Raw genomic sequence first — 22,142 nt, 5'->3', positions numbered from 1 at the left:
ATCTCTTAGTGGGGGTAATAGGAGTAAATGTCATATAGGTATTTGTTACTTATTTAAATGTGTAGTACTAGTCCACAAATAGTACCTGATACATAGTAGGTGCTTCATAAAGGTATCTTCCCTTCCTGATCCTGAACCTAGAACATGGCTCATCAGATGAAAGGCCATCCCTTCAGTCTCACAGGGCAGATTTAGTCTGAGACATGGGGGAAGGTCTCCCTTGCCCCAGCACTGTTCTGGGCCTTAACTTGTTGCTTCTGTCCCCACCCCAGATGCAACTGCCTGGCAAAGCACTGTCCTCTCCTGTAGTCGGCAGACTCCATCACACATTCTTGGGCTGCCCCTGTCAGGCATTGCTTAAACACATAATTATAGCCCAAGCAGAGGGTTATTTGCATTCTGCTATTGATGTTAGCATGACAGATTCAGCTGCTGCATCCATAACTCTGCAGAAATGCTCCATTATTCAATCCCAGCGAGCAGGGATGTTTACCATTAAATCAGCCAGCACAATTGAAGGGCCGTGAAAAGTCATGGCTAATTTGAAATTTTATTAGCTCTTGCCTGCTCTTGTTTACCACCAAGGCAGTCCCTGGAAACCAGTCTTTTACCTCTTTATAAACACTACTTTGTGGCACTTGGGCAGAGCCACCTTCTGCTGAGGAGGAACGTCTGCTCTTGAGCCCTGGGAAAGGTTGGCCAGGAGTGTGGTGGTGTTTACTAATATCAATGTTAAATTGATGATAAAGATAAATCACTGCATGCATCAAGTGCCACGCATTGTTCTTGCTAATATTTTATAAGGAATTTGTCATTGAATTCTCCCATCCTATAAGGTAGCCACGGTTGTCACCCTCATTTTAGAGAAAAGAAATCAGAGGCTCAAAGTGGTAAAGTAACTTGGAGAAGATCATACAGATAGTTGGTGAAGGAGCTGACTCAGGATTTGAACTCAGTTCTTTCTGAGGTGTGGCATTTTCTTTAAGTCCCCCTAAGAGACTTAGATGTTAGGAGAACATGATTTTATGAATGTTACTGAAACACTATTCTTCAGCATCCTGGGGAAATTCCATTCCAGAATGACTCTCCCCAGAACTATAATTTGACTATTCTCTCTGTCTTCTTCCCCAGACAATGAGCTCCCAGAGGTCCATTGCTGTGTGGTTCAGTTCAATATCTCAGGGCCCAGAACTAAACCAGAACAAAGACTGTCCTCCACAAAGATCTGAAAAATGGATAGAGGACTTATCCAGTCCAGGGCTGCTTCTCTGATCTAGGATCAGAGTCACAGGGCACCAGAGCTTAAGGGATCCTTTCACTGTGTCTTCAGTGGTATAGCACACTGTGCTTAAGAGAGCCCTCTCTCAGGCAAACTGCCGGGATTGGGTCCTGATTCCCATGGAAGCTGTGTGACCTTGTACAAGCTGCTTAACTTCTTTAAACGTCATGCGCTTATAAAGAGAGACAGAAAAAGATGGTTAATTCCTTAAACTTACAATCTGCCCCTGTAGTAAGGTGTGAAGCACAAAACTTCTCTTGGGTGTCTTGTGACAATGAGACAAAGATTTTCCAGGGAACTGTTAGGCTGGCAATCTGTCTCTGAGCATATGACCCAAATACAGGCATGCTCCATGCAATGAGTGAAATGCCGAACCACGAGCCCTTTAATGAGGACTTTTTTTGTGAGTTCTGGCAGTTCTGCTTTAAGCTCTTCAAATAGTCTTCTTTCCCTTTCTCTCTAGTCTTTTCTTCAGGAATATTGTTAAATGCTTAAAGGACTTTCAATCTTTCATGTCTCTCAATCTCTCTCTCAATTTCTATCCTTTTATCTGTGTCCCCTTCTGATTTATTTCCTCAGATCTGTATTCTACTTCACTTGTCTTTCCTTTATTTGTGTCTGGTCTGCTGTTTAATTTGTCCTTTGGATCATTAATTTAAATTACCCATTCTTAAAAATTTCCAGATAGTCTCTTTGGAACTTTTCTTTTTTTTTTGGAACTTTTCAAAACCTGCCTGTTTCATTCTTAATAGCATCCTCTTCCATCCTTATGTTTTTTTAAAAATATTTTTTAGTTATAGATGGATGCAATATCTTTATTTCACTTATTCATTTTTATGTGATGCTGAGGATGGAACCCAGTGCCTCACATGTGCGAGGCAAGCGCTCTGCCACTGAGCCACAACCCCAGCCCCCGATCCTTATGGTTTTAAATATCATTTTATCTCTTTAGTCATTTGAAACTTATTATGTTATATCATCTTTCAGATTGTTACGTTCTTGGGAGTGGCAAGCTTTTTGTATTCTGCAGTTGTTGACTGCGGCTGGGGCCACTCATGTCCTGTGTGTTCTATGTTTCTGCTTGTGATCCCCAGAGCAGCTTGCCTTTTATACAGAGGATCTCATGTGGTTAAATGAACCCTCCAGAGTGGTTTCTGGTTATTTCTGTTTGCCACCTCAGAGGTACCATTAGTCTGGTTCATTTCAATATCTCAGGGCCCAGAACTAAACCAGAACAAAGACTTTGTTTCCCCTTTATCTTATTTATTTATATGTGGTGCTGAGAATTGAACCCAGTGCCTCACACATGCTAGGCAAGCGCTCTATCACTGAGCTACAACTGTAACCCAGGGGACCACATTTTGGGTAGAATGCTTAACAAAGCATTCTAGCGCCATTCTGGTAGGTAAGGACTTCAAGAGCTTTGTGGTGTAGGCTCTATTGCTTATAGCAGACTCTCCCTGCCCCCTGTCCTCTAGAACCAGGGCAGAGCATGCCTAAGTGTCACTGCTCTGGTCGAGTGGGTAGTGTTTAGTCCCAGCCAGTGGGGCTCAGTTGCAATGGTCTTCCGTGAGTGTGCCCTGCCTCCTGGCTCTACGATCCTATCACACCTTGTATGCCTGCTGCTCTGACTTTCAATTATTGCTTCTGGGACCCAGGGTTCCCTGGTTTCCCCTTTGTTTTTTTTGCTGAGTTCTTAAAAACAAGTTGCTGTGTCTTATAGTCAGTGGGTCTTGGTGATAATCTCATTGGAAATTGTGCTAGAAATAAAAATCCCAGCAAAAGCACTGAGCTTTGGTTCTATCATCAAACCTATCATCAAACTTAGTTTGCAGAGATGCTGTGGGGATTAGGTGAGGTCAGGCATTTGAAGCACTTGATAAGGAACATATGGTAAGTAGCACTTAAGTAAGGATTTGGCAAGTTACAGATATCAGCAGCTCCTGGCCAGTTGCTTCCTTGACTTGGTATCCTGGTAACAGTGCTGCCATTTGGCCTTGACCCTCCATATGCATACATCCAGGGCAGCCTTTTTGGATACAGTTTGGCCTTAGAGAATGGAATTGGATGAACACAGCCATAACAACACACATATAAATTAGGGCAGTGGAGATCTTGGGGGAATTATAGATCGTGGTTCTCTGAAATGGACGTGTCACACGAATGGTGCTCTTATGAGAGACATCATTGTTCACTGAACATTTTGCAGGTTAGATTACTGCCAGGTCAGGGATTCTGCCTGATTACACTGTGCTGTCCTAATCATACATATAACAAATAGTTTCTGAATAGTAAATGTGGGAAAAACTTCCACCAATAGAGACAATCATATTTAAACAAGGTACATATTTTTAAAGTGAATAGGCACCTCCCCGCCCAAATAATTTTCAAAGGTTGCATTTTACAAAACCAGTTTCTGTGGAAAACCCTCTTAATGTTATTGTAGCATATGGAATCCTGAAACGATGCATGTGTGCTCTCTGGTAAGGGAAGTCTTCCACAATTTAATTTTCTTAGGCATAAATGACAAAGTTTAGAAGATTTGTATTAAAAGGAAAAGGTTTGCTTTGGGGAGAGAAAAATAAATTCTGGGGAAAACTAGAAACACATCAATACATAGTTTTGGGGAATTTCTAGTTTGGCTGGTTTGGAAACACATTTTCCAGGTACCTCATACCTCAATTCTATATTACACATAAGTTGGTTGACTTACAAATTGTCAATGTTTCATATGTTTGCTATTTTCATTAAGAGACTCTCATTTATCACAGCAGGAAAAAATCAGGAAAATAGGGAGGATTTTCCTCTATTTCCTTCTAATTTTAAGTAAATCTCTCCTAAATCCTAAGCCTCAACTTTTGGGAAAGAATATTTTCCCCTCAGAAATTTCTTTTTCCTTTGACGTCCCCACCCAAGCTAGGTTGCTCTATCGATTGTGTGTATTGCCACCCAAGAATCCTCTTCAAATGCCTGAACTACAATATGCTCACCTAATACCCAGGTGACATGCCCTGCCAGCCTCTCACGATGACTGAGAGGTTCCTGGGTTGTAGAGAGTAAAGGAGTTAGTCAGTGAGGAAAGTTTTAGTGTCCTTCTCCTGCTGCGGCCATTACCCAGAGCTCTGCACATAGGCATTGGGGCACAGAGATGAATCAAGTCCTCTGCTGCTGCTTGGCCCTTCTCCAGATACATAGTTGCAGTCCTGCCTGGAAGTAGCTTCCCCTATATGATCTTGACAGCTGCCAGCAAGGAGTGGGACCTCTGTGACTTGTCTCTAGCTCTCAGGTCAGTGTCCTCCTTGGTCAGGAGAAAGGTGGACATGATAGCCTCCAGGCTGTTGGGCTCTCTGACAGTCACCTCCTGACCTTCATATGTCCTCAGCACACCTTCCCTCAGGGCTGACTTGCTGTGATTTTCCCAGAAAGTGTGCAGGAGATTTCTACTAAATGTGGTGGCTTGACTAACTTTCCCATCTTTACAAACAAGGACCCGGAGGCTCGGGATATGTGATTTTACCTGATATTGTACTTCTAGAGAAATGGTGGAGCTGGGAATTTGCTCTCACCCAATTGTTAGGCAAGCTTCACAGTCTACAACTCTTTATAGCAATACTTCGGCTATTCTTGTTCCCCCCAGCCCTGTCCCCACTCCTTGCGGGCAGGAACTGACTTGTTTACTTTTGAATTTCAAATGCATAGCACAAAACCTTGAAGTATGCATCATATCTGTTAAATATGAACAAATGCATAAATGACTGAGTAAGGATTCCAAATCAAGCAGCTCAATCAGTTTGGCAGGGCCCATGGCCAGACCGTGTAATGGAATCCATTCCCTGCAGGAAGTGCTCATCCCTTTCCTTGGAAAGGAGCAAGGAGGACAAGCCTGGTATGTTTATTTGGCACCATTCTGTGGCTGGTGGGCCCTGTGTTAGGCACCTGACATGTAGAAATAAAGGAGTGTCACTGCCAAAGAATTTAGTGCCGTAGGTTAGTCAGCCAAGAGAGAACTGGGAAAGAAGGAAGCTCAGAGTTCTGGAAGCCTCAAGTGGGGAACCCAACTCAGGATAGGGATGGGACATTTCCTGGAAGAGAGGATGCTTAAATGTAAACCAGGAGGATGGATAAGTGCTTAGTAAACCTGTACTGTAGTTGTTTGATTCATCGAATTGCTGGTCACATGAACGGGTTATAACAAGCCTATCAGTCTTTCTGCAGGCTTACCCATTCCCCTGGCTGGACAGCCCATCAGCCAACTTCAACCCACCATTGTCTGCCGTCTGAACACAGAGCTGTTTAACTATAGGCCACAAGCAGCATCTGGGAGGCCCTGGAGAGAGAGGGTGGAATGCGCCTCTCCTTTCTATACACATCTGGGAGAAGTTTTTGTCATTCTCTGTAATAAATTCTGTGCCTTCTTTCAAAAAGCTTACAAAATCTTTATCTGCTCTTTGGAACACAAGATTTTTAAAGGTCAATTTCTCTCTTGTCTCTTATCATGAGAAGCGTGGTTTAGAGATAGTCTGAAGGGTGACCAAATTCTATGGCTTTTTGTGAACTCTCCATTCCTGCAATGGGAGATGGGGAGGAGAAGGGAGGACTGAAAGCTTTCTTCTGTTTTCCTGAAATTTCTCATTCTAGGTTGCTCTATCAATTGTGTGTATTGCCACCCATGATTGTTTTTCATGGGGCCAAGAGCATCTAAGAGATTATCATACCTTGAAGCTGCTTAAAGATCCTTTATCAAAAGAGGTCTGGCTGTTTAAATTCCAGTGGAGTTTTTATTCTGGTATGCTCTTTTTAAACACAGTTTCCATTCATTCCTTGCTCTCCACTGATCCACTATGTGACTTTGAGCAAATCATTGCAGCTTACTGAGATTCAGTAACCCTACATGTAAATGTCTGCCTGCAAATTTATTGTGAGATTCTTTCAATGATGGCTATTATTTTCCTTTATGTACATTTGGATTTTTTTTCAGTCTAGCAATGAGCATGTAACAGTTTAGAATATAGATTTTAGCAAAGAAAATGTAAAAAGTCAAAATCCTCTATTATTTGGAGACTTTTAGTGAAAAAAGTAGAATATTATGAAGAGCATAATTACAATTTTAAAAGTACTTATTTAGATACAAATATGTATTCTGTAATAACTATCACGTTTCTCTGTTTGCAAGTGGAAAGGAACAGGAGGGAGAACTGATATTCACAGGTGATGGTGGAAGTCTTAGAGAAGTTGAGTAATCCTCCCAAGGTCACACAGTCAACAAACAGGGGGGCCAGGAATTGAATGCAGAAAATCTCAGTACAGATCCTGCATTTTAAATCTCTGTGCTATGTTGCCTCTAAGTCGCCTTAGACACATAACCTATAATCCTGATCGCAAACTTGTAGGTAGGGATTATTATCCCCATAGTCACTTAGCATAGGAGGGCCACTCTTTGACCATCTCTGAAATGGGCATAAGAGCATCTTTGTGAGAGGGTCAGTGTGCATCTAATGAGAAGATGCTTTTGACAGCACTTCAACAAGGGCTTCACAAATAGGGTGCCATGAGAACAGGGCACACTGTCTTTGGCAAGTGGGGCACAGGGAGGGATTCACATTGAGGGGGTGAGTCAGGGGCACTGTGCCTGCTCCGCTGGCCCCTCTTACCACTTAGTTCCCCCAGGGTGAAATCTGGCCATTTGCTGGATGTATGGGCAGCTCCAATAAAAAATCAGGAGACTGGCACTTACTAAGTCACATCCAGGATCTGTTTTCCATTTTTAAATCCAGACAATGACCATACATGAAGACAAAAACAAACCAATAAAGCTGCTCCCAACTCAGCCACATTGAATAACATTTTTTTTGTCTCACAGTTTAAAAAACCTTCAACAGTATTCTCAATGAACCTTGAAATCCAAGTTTAATTTGAAAAAGGGTTGCTTTAAACCTACCAAGATGGGAAAGAAGAGAAAATGGGAGTTATCTGACAAATGAGGGACCGCAGTGGTTTTTGATGGAGCCACACGTCTGAGGTCTGGCATAGTGAAAAGCTCTGCTCAGATGGCAGCATATTTTGCCACTGGCTACCCACATGACCTGGGCAACACATGAGGAAGCCTCTTTTCCTCATGATAAGGAAATAGAAAGGGAATAATCATACCACATCTATCATAGTGTGGCTCAGTGGATGAACAATTGCTTGGCACGCTGTAAAAGGACACCTGAGTAACTGTACTGTGCCACAGCCCACTTAGTCTAAGGAGCGCTCACTGCATTTCTAGGAGGAGAGGGCACTAGGAGAAGGTGGGGTGCTCCAGGCTCACCAGGCCATGTGCCATGACTCGCATTTGGGGTTTGAGTCTGGTCTGGTCTGTGTTAATGACTTTCCGTGTGACTGTGAAGTATATGATGTCACCTCCCCTTTCTGGGCTCCAGTTTCCCTGTCTGTAACATGCAGGGGAGAAGGAGGAGGAGCTGAAGTTGATTTCTCAGATGTCCCTTCTGGCCCTGTTACTCAACATTAAACTCTGCTAATTCCTTCTTCAGGCCCTTGAGTCATTTCAACCATGAACAACCACTCAGCAAGACTCTAACACTATTTCCTTCCACTCTAAATTATGTATCTGGGATTACGCTGCATTCACTGTCATGGCTGAAATAAAAGCACTTATTTCATTCTGACTCCATTAGATTTAGTCATTTGAATGACAATTTCTTCCAAATGACTGTGAGCTTCCTGAAGGAGAAAGACTGGGCCATGTTCACTGGTCCTCATATCCCCTCAGGAAAGAACACGGGGCCTTGTTGACAGCAGGGGCCCAAAACGTGTGGTGCTCAACTGCACTGAAAAGAGCCCGATGCTATATGTGGCCCACGCTCACGTTCCCCATGTAGGGCACTCTGTTTTCCCTTCCCAGACTGTCTCTGTAGGCAAGGCCAGTGAGGATGAGTTTTGCCTGTCTCTGGTCCTATATCTATTTCATATGTGCCCCCTGAGAAGCAGGGCCCCCCTGCACCTTCCTCTGGTCTTCCCCAATGGATGGAGAGATCACTGAATCAAGAGGATCTCAAAGTGAGATGTTTCCTCATTTCACAGTTGAGAACACAAGGCCAAAAATTCTTGATAATCCATCCTACCCAGATGGTTGTATTTCTAATCACAACAACTCATGGAAGTTCTTCCTGGCTGGACTGAAAGCCCATTGGGACAGGGACCATGTTACTATTTCCAGGAGGGCACCCAGACACCTGATAACCATGGCTTCTGGCTCTCGCTCCTCCACATCCACCAACTGGGTTCTTGCTGCACTCAGGACTGGGTGGTCTGGAGTGGGGGGAACCATAAGAAGCTTGTGAGTTCTGATCTTCAGAAGGTAAAGACAATGCCAGAATTGTCACCTGGCATGGTGACAATGCTGTGGACTACCCTGCCCCTGGATTGGTGGTCACCCTGAAGTGGGTGAAGAGCCTCAGGCTGGAGAAGCCTCTGTTGTCTGGTTGGTGGCAGAGGGCACTGGCACCCAGGGCTTCCAGTTGTGAGTCCTGTCTCTTTCTGCTACTTGGTCTGTTCATGCTCCAGCCTTTCCTCCAGTGCTGGGTATTAGGGGAGCTGACAACAAAGATCAGAGGGCCCTGGCATTTGGTAATGCTTCTAGGCTGGAACTGGACCCTGTTCCCATCATATCCCAGCTTCGACAGGGGAGGACCCAGAACTCTTAAAGGCTCCTGAAGAATGAATAAATGCATGCACTGGGAAGAACATTTTGCATATATTATCTTAATAAATCATCATATGCCCCCAGATGTCATTAGTGTCTCCAACATGTTTGGAAAGAAGTCAAGCTGTAAGCAAACAACCCATAGTCACCCTCACCCAGTAGTTATGTGATTGTTTGCTTCTTGCCTGTCTCCTCCACTAGTAGGCAAGCTCCCTGAGGCACGTGCCTCACCTGTTTTGCTTACTGCTTATTCACAGCACCTAGAGCTAGGGCTGGGGCACAGTAGGCACTTAGAATATCTGTTTGACCAATGCTCATGTGTCAGGTGAGGAAACTGAGCTTCAGAGCCAGGACCAAAACTCAGGTCTGTTGTCTCGGAAGCTTGAGTTTTCCTATTCTGTCCTCCCAAGATTCCAACCTCCAATCCTTCCATCTAGCCATCTTCAGACCCATGGGTCTCAGCAGTGCCACCACCAGCACCTGGGAGCACAGGGCCTGCCCCATGCATCTGTGGCTAGCTATGGAGCATATGGTGTCTGACTGGGGAAGTTCCTTGTCATCCCTGTTCCTCTTTTTTCCCAGCTTGATGCTTTTGCCCTTGACTGACATCTAGGAATTTTTAGCTGTGATATACCTTCTTCTCCTTCCAGATGTTTTCCTTGAGCTCTGGGGTAGCAAACAATTCCCTAAGTTAAGGGGTAAGTACAGGAAGAAAGCAGAATGTCCCTAAAAAGATATATAAGATCCTTATTGTTATGGTTTGGATGTGAGGTGTACCTCAAAATCTCATGTGAGAGACTATGCAAGAAGGTTCGAGGAGAAATGATTGGGTTATAAGAGACTTAACCCAATCAGTGGATTAATCCTCCTGTGGGATTAACTGAGGGGTAACTGGAGGAGGAGGTGGGGCATTGAGAGTGTGGCTTTGAAGTATATATTTGTATCGGGCAAGTGGAGACCTCTCTTTCTGCTTCCTGATCTTTATGTGAGCTACTTCCATCCACCACACTCTCCTGCCATAATGTCCTGCCTCACCTCGAGTCCTGAATGGAGCCAGTCTTCTATGGAAGAAGACCTCTGAACCCATGAGCCCCCAAATAAACTTTCCTCCCTCTATAATTGTTCTGGTGGGTCTTTTAGTCACAGTGGTGAAAAAGCTGACTAAAACACTTATTTTCTTAAAAACGGAGATTTCTCCTTCTGTCTTTCCATTGTTTCATTTTTTCAGAGCAACAGGGGTGTACAGAACATTTCCTCGCTTCACTGTCTTATTAGAGAAACAGCAGAACAAGAGCCCCATGATAAGTGGAGAGCACCTGGGGCCTCAGTGCTGGGTGGGGCCTCTGACAGCAGGGAGGGTGACTCTGTTCAGGTGCAGGTGCCCAGTGCCTGCCCATGCTGCAGTGGGGGAGTCTGGGGTGGGAGGATGTCCTGTGAGTTTTAAGGGAAGTTGGAAATTTGAATTTAGATATGAAATGTGTGAGTTTTAAAGATTACCCTTTAAAAATAATAAAAAGATACTTCTCAGGCCAAACAAAACACACCGATACAAAAGATTTCCTCCGAAGAGTAAAAGTTCTGCCTGGGATCGTGGACATATGAGGGAGCCCTTTGACCTAATGATACTCTCTTCCTTTCTAAGACCTCAAAGGCCCTCTCAAGGGTAAGGTTTTAGCTTGGCTCCAGTGCAAAATTCTATCTACTTTTTAAAAGAACCCTCTAGACCCACTCAACAAGTCCTTATGTTCTACCTGTAAACAGTGCCACTTTGCAAGGAAATGGTTGGGGGTTATAATTTCATTTGATGTTTTGGGGGATTTATCATGGACCTGTGTGTCTACTGTAGGCTTTCTCCTCTATAGTTCTTCACACTTTTCAGAGTGCAAACACTTGTGGTTTTATTGGTCCTCATAAAAACTATGAAGTATATAAGGCAACTATTTTCATTCCCATGACATAGATGGAGCAATATTGACCCAGGGCCGTATAGTCCTCTGCCTAGGGCCATGTGGTGAGTTAGCAGCAGCAAAACTGGTGTCAATGGAGAGACAATTGTACCTACAGCCAGTGAAGGTGAATAGATAGATGAATGACTTTTTTTTTTTTGATTGCCAATTCTCAGTACATCCCTGTGAAACTAGGCAAGGGATTTGATCTTGCATACACAGAAATCAAGTCATGTGACCAGGGCCCAAACCCATGGCCCTGAGTTCTGCTGTCTTGATACTCAGTGTCCTGATGGGTTGTCAGGAAGACAATGGTCTTCAGAACATCTGAGAAACAGATCCCCAGGAAAAACCAGTGATGATGAGTTTTCCTCCAGGGTCTTTCAAACATTCCTGACTGAAATCCAGAGTTAAAAGTACATCTTACATATGACCCAAACCCACATATAAGATGCAAACAAAAGATTCCTAAAAGTTACTGCATCATGAGCAGAGAACTCTGATCAATTTCCTATTAAAGATAGAGAGAAGGGAGAGAGAGAAAAAATTTTTTAGTATCTATTTTTCAGTTTTTGGTGGACACAACATCTTTATTTTTTACTTTTATGTGGAGCTGAGGATCGAACCCAGAGCTCCACACATGCCAGGCAAGCGTGTTACCGCTTGAGAGCCACATCCCCAGCCCAAATTCTCATATATATTTTAAAAGGCTGATTATAACTATCCAAGTTGATATCAACACAGTACTGGCTTTTGACCCTGAAGGCAACTGCTGCCTCTGTGCCCTCTGGCCTTTCCAACCCTTGAGTGACAAGAATGCAGGTGAGCATAATAAGAATTATTAAAGCCATTATTAGAACTAGTCACTAATAGCTCATAATAATAAAATTAGTATTAACAACAACTAATATGCTTTCATTAGTAGCTAATATTTATTGAGTCCTTACTTTTAACTATTATTACACTTGCTATCATTTTTAATCTTTATGTCAACCCTGTGATTTGGGTATTATGGTTATCTGCAAATTACAGATGAGAAATTGCCAAGCTGAGTATCCTGCCTGAGTTACACAGTTTTTGCCTAGTTGATCCAGAATGGTGCCCCAGGATATTGAACTCAGCACACAAATATAACTGCTAGATGGTATTGCTGTTACAAGCTGTCCAGATGAATTGGCAATGCCAGGTCATGCTGCTGACTTCTTATGCTCCCTAGAAATCCTGCTGAGCCAATAGGATGAATTCTAATTTTGGCCAAAATGAAGGCTCTTCTGCATCTGGACCATCTCTTCCCATCTTATTGGGCCACTTGTGTTTTCCAGACATTAACTCTGGCTTATCTGCCTTTGGGCACACTATTCCATCATTGCCCATGTAGCTAACTAGATGTTTGTTTTCTTGTCTGCCTCTCCTCTTGACTACAGTTCCTTGAGGGCAGGCTGGGCATCCGCAGTGCCACAGAATGTCTGCTAAGTGAAGAATTGAAGAGAATTGTTTGGCAGCTACTTTATTCCTTCTTAAGTAACATAAAATCTTGGTAGTTCCCTGTAGGTTAATATGTATTAAGTAAATCTGAAAGACTGGGCTAGAAGTATGTACTCCCCACTGACTAGCTATACAACCCCAGATAAGTGATTAACTTCTCTGTGATTCAGTTTCCTCATCTGCAGGGTTGTTTTGTAGATTAAATACATCAATATATACCCCTGGTATATGGTCCCTGGTACATAATGAGTGCTCACTATATATTAGCTATTATTATCATCAGAAAATTACACATTTTCTCTTAAAGGGTATAATTTAGAAGGCTCCAGCTACATAACAGGTATAACTGGAGAAGGTACATCAACACAGAATTTTATGCTATAAGGCCGAGGACCACTGTAGGGATTACACTGGAGGATGACTACTTCTTTACATCAGCTTTAACCCGTTGACTAAAGACACGGGCTTCAAGGCAAAGGCTCAGTAACTACAAATTATGAAGAACACAGTCCCCAAGCTCACAGCTTTCTTGTCAGAAAGCAGAGGCAGGGATAACAGGACTACCCACTCCCAACGCCCCACATATTTTCATCTTGATAGCAACTCAGGAAATATTTACTTATTTGAATAGACAGGTCAGTCATGGCTCACATTCAAATTGACATTGAATAGTGAGAGTAAGAAGAGGGTGGGGTAGAAGAAGTAGAGAAGTGTCCCCTGGGGGCAAGAGTCTTCAAAGCAGAGACTGGGAGGCCCTGACAGGAGGTTGGGAGGGATGCTGGGGAAGGTGGCCCACCTGGAGCCCTGTGGTCTCCACCACGGGTCAGAAGCAGTGTGGCACATAGCCATGCTTAAACATGCTTGTTCTTTCCCTATGGTGGCTAAGATTTGAATGTATTCTCCCAAAGTTCATGTGTTGCAGATTTAATCTTCAAATTTGTATGTTAATGGCATTGAGAAGCGGGGCCTTGGGAGGTAATTAGGGTTAGATGAGGTCATGAGGGTGGGGACCCCAGAATGGGTTTAGTGGCTTTGGAAGGAGAGAAGAGAGACCCAAGCATGCAAATTTGCACTCTCTTGCCATGCAATGCCCTCCACCAGGTAAAGATGCATCACGAAGTCATTTACTAGGTGCTGTATCTTGTTACTGGCCTTTCAGATGCCAGAACTGAGAAATAATGTCTTTCTTTATAGATTACTCAGTCTTTGGTATTTGATAGCAAGAGAAAATGGACTAAGACATCCACTAGACTCTGATTTCCCTGATGCCTGTAAAGCCTAATAGCATGACATCCCAGGCCTCTCAAGATCCTTCCTAATCCTCCCTCTGCTTCTCTCACTGCTGCAGAAAACTTACTACCCCACTCTGAATCCCCGAGACATACCCTCCACTGCAGTCCTCCAGAGCTGCCTGCCATTACTGATTCCCCATACTCTTTCATACCATGAAGACTCTGCATCATTTACTGGAATCTCCTAAGGGATGCACCAGAAGGAGATGGTGGGCAGGAAGGTGGGATATAAGAAGTCTGAGGTATGTTCCATGATCTTTACTGTGGCCTCAATCCACGCCACCTCTTTCCAGGTGACTCCTTTTCCAGATCTCCACCTCATACTAGACTCTGCTAATACCTTCCACCATTCTCACCAGCCCAGACCAGGGCTGTATCAGTTTCCAGCCATACTCGACTCTGTTCATTTCACCATCTTGGCTGGATCCCTGTGCCTGCTTACCCTGTCTCTTCATTATAGTCTGTTCTTCTAAACCGTCTGGGGGGATTCTGTTTTCTGTAAGAATGCTGACCAGGAGACAGCTGCCCCTCCTCCTGCCTGGCTGACTTTGAGCAACTACCTCCAGCCTTGAATAACGCCAGCAGCTATTGCGCACTCTGGGTTTGCTGTAGGCATCCTGGGAAAGGATTTAGTTTCATGATGGCATTTAGTTCTCACCCTTCCCAGATCTGTGAATGGGCCCCATTTAAAAAAAAATAGACACTTAGAGAAGTTAAATAGTTACCTAAAATTACAGGAAGAGAATAAAGAGTTGGAAGTGTTGAATTCTGAGACTTCCTTCCCATGCCCTCTGCCATGCTGGTGATAGGAGCTCCAGATTAGGAGTCAGTCCTCCCTGGCCACCTTCTGCTCTGTGGCACTGGCAAAGTCCCTTACCCCAAGAGGCTGGGTTTGTCAGATGCTTTGTCAACTGTAATGTTTTACATAGGCATAAAGAATGGAAAAATTATTACTATCAATGCCACCGTCTTCATTATTATTGATTTATTTTTAATCAACAAATTATGTAACTAGACAGAATCAATTAAGCAGACAAAGTTGTTCTGGGAGGCTCAAGTAGTTAATAAATATATGCCTAAAGGAAAATCGAGCAACTTCATCATGGCAGGCCTCAGGCTAACACCGAGGCTCCTACCATGGCTCCAGCTCAAGTCTACAATCACCATGAGCAATTGGCTTCCATGAAAGACAATGGGCCAGCCCAAGGAAATTGGCAAAACCCAGGAGATGGCATAGACTTTTCCTGTTAGCCTGCTTCTAGGGGCAGTTTTCTAGTCCCATCTCCAAGCACAACTTGAGCACCACAGAGTTCTCTTCAGAGAACCATTCACTTCCAAATGATGACAGACCAGTCTTGTGCTGGGCACTGGGGACTCCAGTGATGAGCAGGACATGAGTCTTGTGGTGACAGTTTACTGAACCCTTGTGGTATTAGCCACAGGGACCATCAGCAACAAATGCTGTGATAAAGTATGAACTGCAGGTTTGTAAGTCCATCCCCATGCTCTGACATGGGTGTCAGTTTTGTCTGTCAATGGGGAGGGAAAGTAGGCCCAGGACAGGAGGAGGGAAGGAGCCAGAAGGTATTGAGGCCAAAGTTCAGTGCTTTCCACATTGGAGAGAGCAGGCTGAATGACCCAAGTGGCTGATCAAGTTCACACAGCCAGTAACGGACATGACTGGGACATTTTTATATTTTTGTTTTGGTTTGTTTTTCTTTTATGTGGTGTTAGGCTTGGATGGTACTAGAAGCTTGGAACAGGCGTGTGAATGAGGGGAGGCCCGGGAGACACCTGGTTGTGATGGTGATCAGAATATCATTTCAGATAGGAAAAGAGCCAGTAACAGCAAAGAAGCTACTGTAACAGAATACCTCCTCATGTGCTGGGCGCTGGGTACATGTTATTTCTAGTCTCTGCACCCACTGTGCAAGGTAGGTATTATTCTCTAATTTTATATTTCTCTTATTTACTGCTATTTTATCAATAAGATAATAAGATCACAAGTTCAAAGAGATTGAGTGACTTTCTCCAAATCACAAGGTTCCAAGTGTCTGGGTCTAGATTTGAACCATAAGAAAATGTTTAAACCTCAATGAAAGTAGTGAACATCTAGTCCCATAGGCTAATTCATTTGATAAATAATTGCTAAGTCCCCTTCATCCTACCTAAGTGCTGAAGGAGATACTGGACATATCCCAGGAGGCTCCTTCCTCCCCTGCTCCCCCTTTCCCCTCCCTTTCTGCATCCTTCCATCCACCCCCAACTCTAAGTTTCTGCCCTGCTGTGTTGAGCCTATCTCAAGACATCAGAGGACAAGACATACACTTTTGACTCCTTGGAGCTTCTTGGAATGGGCAAATCAGACAAAGAAAGGATGCCACCCCTAGGCCCTGAGCCCTTGCTGAGGTGGGCCAAAGGTGGAGAGATGATCAAGGGCCCTCACCAGTCACACTGACATCTAAAACTGAACCAAAGAATGTCAGGAAAAAGGTGAGCCAGGCCAGACAGTTTTGAGGTATGAGGAGGTCTAGATCTGCGGCTTCCAGATCTTTCTGACCTACAGTGAAAATACACTTGTGTCACAATTCAGGGCACACCTACACCTACAAATTTTAAAATAAAAACAAAAAAATCTCACAAAGCTCTGCTTAACCTTGCCACAGGGTAGAATTTGACATTTTCTTTCTTTTTTAAAAATGATTTTTTAGTTGTTGATGGATGTTTTATTTTATTTATTTATTTTTATGTGGTGGCTGAGGATTGAACCCAGTGCCTCACACATACTAGGCAAGTGCTCTACCACTGAGCCACAACCCCAGCCCGGAATTTGATATTTTCTGTTCCATTCTACTTATGTAGAATCGTTAGTGGGTTGCAACCTACAGTTTGAAGCACACTGTTCTAGGTCATGCTGTGGATGAATGCTCCTGGAACAGACAGAAGGTGGTCACTCCTGAATTCTGACTTTAGGGAGGGAAAGAGATTGGAGATGGAGCCTGAGGAGAATCTCTACACCCTGGTAGAGATTAAAAGAAATTTCCAGAATACCAGTGAGCAGTAAAATGCAAAGTCCATGTGGATTAGAGAGCCTGCTGGGGAAGCCCTGGAGGGAGCATCCCCTCCAGCTGGTTTCAGAGAGGCCTTGATGCCTTGGGGGCCTGCAGCTGCCCTGGAAGACTGACCAGGGTGGGGCTCCTGAAGACTGGGAGATGTGAGGAAGAGATACTAGAAACAAAGCTGTCGGTGTTGGGGAGAAACTCAATTAGCAAACCTGGGCCCTTCTTGTGGACTTCAGTGATATTTATGGAGGGGCAGGGGCCTGGAGCATTCGCAGGGAGACTTCCACAGACAGTGCAGCACTGCCAAGAAACCTCTGCCCCGCTAAGGCCTAGGGGAAATAGGGGCTGTTATCACTCCGATTACCTCAGGAACAGCCAGAAATGAGCCAGGAAATTGACTGAATTCTTGCTGGACTGAAGTTTTATAAGTTTTGCTTAACATAAGCATGGGGTGATATTTTTAGTTCTTTGTGTGTCAAAAAGGGCCCATAAATATTTCAGAGCTAAAATGTGTTCTGCAAAATATAAGTTCTGGGTAGTATCTGGGTGTGTATAAAACCATAAATTTTATTTCCCTTAGTTCTTCCAATTTGGAGGACTTGGCTTTAAGCTGGCGGGAGGTGGAGGAGATGGTTGCCCTTATTCTTGTGCCAGGTGCCATGTTGGACTCTGGGCAAACCAGAGGAGGCATCCTTATTCCCACTTTACAGATTTGGAAGCTGAGGCTCGGAGCAGCAAAGTGATGCTCAAGTTCACACAACACACCAGGCACACCAGGGCTGGAACTGGTGTGACTCCCAGGTCTGTGCTCTCTGTTGTGGCACCCAGAGTATATTTTTCTGGCCCTGTCAGTTTGGGGTAATGCTTTGCCTTTTTTTGGGGGGGGTTTGAGGGGGGGCAGTACTAGGGATTAAACTCAGGGGCACTCAACCACTGAGTCACATCCCCAGCCCTATTTTGTATTTTTATTTAGAGATGGTATCTCACTGAGTTGCTTCGCACCTTGCTAAGTTGCTGAGGCTGGATTTGAACCTGTGATCCTCCTGCTTCAGCCTCCTAGCTGCTAGTATAACAGGCATGTGCCACCATGCCCAGCTCACTTTGCCTTTTAAACAGTGAGACATTGATATTAATAATGGTGGCTAAGAGCAAGGTTTTTACAGGCATTTCTTCATTAGTCCTCACCACATCCTAAATCATTCCCATTCTACAGACAGAAACCAGGATTCCAATAGGTTTAGTATCTTGGCCACAGTAAGAAATTAGCACATCCAGGATTCAAACCTGTGCTACACCAAGGCTCAAGCTTCTCATTCATAATCTACACTGCTTCTTACGTGGTCATTCATATTCTAATTTGCTTAAGTGTTCTACTTGTTCTTTCACTTTGCTTTATAATAGTATTAGTTCTTCTGATGACTTGACTTGGCACCTGACCTGAACTTGGGAGAAGGACTTTCACAAACGCTTCTTGATGGGCCCTGCAAAGAAGAGCACACTAGGCCAGGGAGAGGGTTTTCCTGGGAGTGTGGTGGATTGTGGCTGCATGCCCAGTCTGGCTATGGGGACATCCCTAATCAGCGGTTGTCAGGCAGGTGACAGATGGTGCCACTGCCTACAGAAGCCATCTTGCCCTTCTGTTGGAGGCTTGTCAGAGGCAAGGTATCAAAGGGCAGATGGCTGTGATCCCAAGCCAAGAGAGTTCCCACTAGAGATTCCCAACCCCTCAAAGGGCTGGGCATGTGTGGGACTAAGGACACAATAAATCCTTAAACAACAGGAGGTTTTATGAGATTTCTAGCTTCCTGATTATCCTTTCTTCCTTCCAAAGCCATTTCAACCAATGATTCCTCTTATAAGTAGTCGCATCTTAGAATCAGAAAATGCATACAGATTGCAGGAAACATGGAAGGTCAGCTGGTTCTTGCCCCTTCAAATACTTGAATGCCATCCCCATAGTATTATCGAATGACCTCCAATACTGGGGGCTTCGTTACCTCCAGGGATGGCTCTGCCTGCTAGACTGTGCTTTTTGACATGAAACTGAAATCCATCTTCCTTCCTTCCTTCCATAGACCTCAGCTCTATACCTTGGGATCTTAGAAAATAAGTCTGAAGCCTTTGCTGCAGCCATAGCACTTTGGGACTGGAGCCAATCTGTGTCCTTGAGTCCTCTTGCTAGATTCCCTGCTTCACCTTGCTTGTGTTCTTTCTCCCAGGCTTGTCCATATTGGTCCTTCTTCTGCCTCACTGGGCTTTGTGGGACCCTGAGCAAGGTGTGGAGCAAGGAGGTGGTTTGGAAGCAGCCTCAGTTCTCAAGGAGCCCATGGAGTGGTAAGAAGGACAAACATATCTACAGGTGATTCCAGCACAGAGGACACAAAACAGTAACCAAACAGTAATACAAAACACAGAGACAGGGAGATGCCAATGCCAGGCCTGTGCTGAGTGGAGGAGGTGACCCTTGAACTGAGTGAGCCAGAGTTTACCAGGGTACAGGAGAGAAAAATGCTCTTATTTGTCCCCTTGTGTCTCCTATTGTGTTGACCAAAAACCACCGGGAGCTTCCTGGTGCTGACTGATGTCCTCCATATGTCCCTTTGTCCTGCACCAACACTATCTTCTCTGGGTACAGTTCAACCCCAGTGGCTTTCTCAGAAGCCAGACCCACTGGGGCCTCAGGACAAGCTTGTGTCTGCTAGGACTCAGAATTTCTTCATGAATGACACCTTGGGAAATGACCTGTTTCTTCTGCAGTTTGGCCCCATCAACAGGGACCTCATTTTTCCTCTCTGGAAAACTTCAAGGATCAAGTCTGAAACCCATTTTATTTGAGGGCCAATCCTTGTAAAAAGTCTTCTTCTAGGTCCATGCTAAGAAATAATCAGAAGAAGTAAGAAGGCTGATTAATCTCCCACCCCTACTAAGACCTGGTCTTAGACTGTAATTACCTGGGGTTCCCATTAGGCATCTACTCTGTGAGGTGGGGAGGAGAGAGCTGAGGGGAATTAAGCCCCTTGGAGAGGCAGGGGACAGTTAAGGCTTCTGGAAATGGTGAGACTTAGATTCTCACAAAGGACTCCTCAGCCTGGAGGAAGTTCTTGGGTAAACTGTGTAGCTGTAGAAAGGGTCTACTCCTCCTCTTCCTCTGTCTTTTCAGCCAAACAGACCCTGGACCTACCCAAGCAGCTTTGAGAGGGATTTTATTCTTTGTACCCAGCTCAGGGCCTAAAGGGAAGGACTATTAAAATAGCTGGCGCAGGCCTATAATCCCAGCAGCTCCGGAGGCTGAGGCAGGGAGATCACAATTCAAAGCCAGCTTCGGCAAATTACCGAAGCCCTAAGAATTCAATGAGATCTTGTGGCTAAATAAAACACAATATAGGGCTAGGGATGTGGTTCAGTGGTTGAGTGCCCCTGGGTTCAATCCCCAGTAACACACACACACACACACACACACACACACACACACACTATGCCTCCTTCTGATGCTAACAAAAGGGTTCCACTGTGGACCCTGGACACCAAGAGATGTCTTCCTTAGATCCACCCATAATTTAGTGCTCCCTTCCTATATCCTTGGCAGACAGTAAAGCTTGATGGTAGCAGGCAGCAGCTCTAGAGTCAACTCTAAAACTTCAAATCTCAGCTCCACTGTGAACCACTGTGGGACCAGAGACATCTTACCAAGCTTCTCTGAGCCTCAGTTTCTTCATCTGTCCTCTCTTGTGATAATCACTGGATCATCTTGGGAAAGTTATTGAAGATATAAGTGACATAACACATGCAAAGAATTTAGCACAGAGAATGGTCAAGAGTGACACTTAAGGGAATTTTCCCTCTTTAGAGGACAGACAGCACTCAACACATAAAATATATGCGGAATTTAGAGACCAGATACTCTTGGGTTAAAATCCCTCCTGTTTACCCTTAGGTGTCATGGGGTCATAGACAAGTGCTTCTCTATTTAGGCCTCATTTTCCTTATCTGTGATCAGGGCTGTTGATATAATATTACATGTTACACAGTTATATATATAACGTCTACTTTGTGCGTACAATAGCTTCTTGTCTAACACAAAAACCCAGGCAGGGCATTTATCCAGATACAACTGACATGGAGGATGTTACAGAGGAAGGAAAGACGGGAATCAAGAAGTCAGAATCAGTTTCTCCAGTGAGACGCTGCTCCCTGCTAGGGGGACATCAGGGATTGGCTGGGCTGCTGTCTTTGTGGGTGGTGGTGTGTGTGCATGTCCACTTAGTGCTGCTCCCCGAAGTGGTAGTGGTAGTTCGGAAAGGGAAGGCTCTATTGTAACTCTATTAGCCAGGCCTTTTGCTGTTGATGGAACTGGGTCAAGCTCAGAAGTGCTGCCCCATGGGTGTGAGCTCAAAGCCTTAGGCCCCAGCATTCCTGGTGGACCAAAGTGAATAAAAACATACAACTCTCCGAAATCCCCACTGGATGCTTGGATTCCTTCTAGCTACAAAACACTCTGACTTTGCCTTTGTCTGGCGAGAACCCAAAAGCAGCTTGAATACCATTGTTGACAGGCCAATCAGTAGCACTCAGGACAGACTTCCTTCCATGGCCTGTGCAGGTGGCTGGGAGCTCTGTCTTCCAGGGGTCCAGACCTTTCCTGTGGCTCCCTAAGTCACTCCATTTGAAACAAATCTGCTCCCTCAAGCCTACACATTTAAGCCTAGATTTGTGCAGCTGGAAATTGACTGTGCCCTCAGAGAGCCACTCAGGACTTTGTGTGTTACAGAGGCAGGAGCTAAGGCTCAGTGGTTTAGAATCTGCACGTGTGCACACATACACGTACAATGTCAAGGGCCAGCAGTTCTGTAAGATGCAGTGGTTCCAGTGTGCCTTAGGGAGATGCTAAGAGGGGTTCTCATGGCATACAAAGCTGATTGGTGTCCCAGAAAGGAGAGTCACCTAGAAGCAAAGCAGAGAGAAGTGGCCTTGGCAGAATTTTACTTATATCTCCAGGTACCCAAATCTCAAAGAGTTGGAGAAAAAGGCCCATAATGAATGGAAAACCCAAAGTGCCTGAAGCTGCCCCATTTCCAATCATTAAAGGTAGACTTAATGGATGTTCGGGCCCTCTTTCCAGCAGCTGGGTGGCCAGGCGATTTTTATTTCAATAATTAGCTGCTGTAAGTCACACAGAACTGGAGACAGATAAAGGCAGGGCCAGTCTCTCATGGAGCTAATTGTGCCCAGAGTTCTACACGCCTAATCAAGCCTTGCACAGCTCCCAACCCTTTCATCCAAGGCCTCAGAGGACCTTGCCATCGGTAATTAAATCTCATAAGTGCCTTAAAGAAAGGGATTCTCTGGGGTAGTCTGAATGGAGTAAAGGCTACT

This window comes from Callospermophilus lateralis, unplaced genomic scaffold (assembly GCF_048772815.1).
Source record: "Callospermophilus lateralis isolate mCalLat2 unplaced genomic scaffold, mCalLat2.hap1 Scaffold_182, whole genome shotgun sequence".
Lineage (NCBI taxonomy): Eukaryota > Metazoa > Chordata > Mammalia > Rodentia > Sciuridae > Callospermophilus > Callospermophilus lateralis.
This window is presented reverse-complemented; position numbering follows the sequence as displayed.